This window comes from Merops nubicus, unplaced genomic scaffold (assembly GCF_000691845.1).
Source record: "Merops nubicus isolate BGI_N331 unplaced genomic scaffold, ASM69184v1 scaffold15133, whole genome shotgun sequence".
Classification (NCBI taxonomy): Eukaryota; Metazoa; Chordata; class Aves; order Coraciiformes; family Meropidae; genus Merops; species Merops nubicus.
The window spans coordinates 10606-12245 of NW_008599379.1; the positions used below are offsets into that span (position 1 = coordinate 10606).

Consider the following 1640-nt stretch of genomic DNA (forward strand, 5'->3'; position numbering starts at 1 on the left):
GTCTTTCTTGGGCCAGAGGGAACTACTACATACATCTGTGATAAATCTGTTCTGTTTGCCAAACTACACAGTCAAGCAGTGCTGATCTAAAAGAAGCATAGAAGATATAGACTCTCTTTGCTATTGAACAGGAATCTTTCCTCCTTTAAATTCTATACTAAAGACAAAGGTCTTAATCTATGGTTTCTATTCTCAGCGTATGTTTAACACTCCTTATTCCATTTATAGTTCATATATCAATACAACCTAATCTAAATTTCCTTTTAAAGGTAACAGTAGTGTGTTAGCAATGTTATTTCAATTTTTTTTTAACCTTTTAATTTAGTTGCTCTAAGGCTTAAAGTTAAACTGTTGTTTAAGTAGTTTGCTGGATTGGCACCTAAATCCTGTCTATGAGTCCACACAGAAGATGTAAGTCATCCCATCAACAGATGGAGACAGAATAAAAGACAAAGGTCTTGTAAGATCATTTGCCTACAAAAAGGACTGGATAGCTCACTGTGATCAGTCAAAAATTGCCCAAGCAATCACATTACAGAGGAACACTTGCTCCATTATAGCTAACAGCAAATAATGCTCTCTTTTTACAGCATGAGGATTTAAGTGCTCCAAAATCCAAATGCTTACACAAAAGATCTTGAAATTATTTCAGCTCATACACAGAAATTCATACTCCTCTGGGGAAGCAATGTTTTTTAAAAGAAAAAAAGGGACTAGTGCTCTGTACTCTAAACTACTGACATTTGTAACACAGAAAGAGGGTTTCTACAGTACACATTAAATACAGTTCAGCATATTAATGGTAAACAAAATTTGATTCCATTTATGTGAATACTTTGTCCTACAAACTTTGAAAGTCTAAGCAATTATTTAACAAGGTTCAGTCATGCCTGAAATCAAGACTATAACCTGAAAGGACACTGGATAAGGAAAAGAATAATAACTTTAGTCACCTAATACTAACTCAGATGGATTCAGAAATCAGTATCTCCATAATTAGATGTAGATAAGGTGACATTATCTCACTCTATGGATGTTTAGGTTTGCTTTCCTCAGAAAAAGAGTTTTGTAACTGTGTCCTGTGTGTGCCTCTTCACCTAAAATATAAATCCACAAGATAAGTCCGAGAAATCTCAACAAATCAATCCTACAGGTTTTGTAGGAAACAAAAGCAGCTGAATAGAAAAGACACTGAAGCAAAGGATGTGTTAGCCTGAACACTTATCAGACAGAAATACCACATGTGTGAGATAAAGGGTAAGACCATGTTAAAGTCTGAAAAAAATCTGAGTTGGAACATAGGATTTCTTAAATGTTTCTCTTAAACTAGTTTAGAGACCTACATGAGTAGAAAAGCAGATTGTTGTACTACTGGTATTCACAGCACTATCTGTACTTTTGGGAAACATCCTCCTAAGTTAAACAGCTTAACCGGAACTCTCACTATTTTCAGAAAAAGAATACACTGAATATGTACATAAATGAGAATGACTGGTGGGCAGGCTTATCTTTAGGGAATATGTACCATCTATGAATTTTGTGAGATATTATAAAAAACCTTTATGTATCTTTACCATGCTACCAACTAATTTTAGTTACAGACACTTTTGCTTCTTTGTTATCTTTTCACTTTCGTGTAG

At 34.3% G+C, this 1640-nt stretch overlaps 1 protein-coding gene across 1 annotated transcript in view; it reads right to left on the reverse strand.

Moving 5' to 3' along the window:
• Nucleotides 1-1640, reverse strand: part of LOC103770093 (armadillo repeat-containing protein 2-like) — a gene marked incomplete at its 3' end in the record, with an annotated part of 27372 nt that overhangs the window by 9848 nt on the left and 15884 nt on the right. The window lies entirely within an intron of this gene.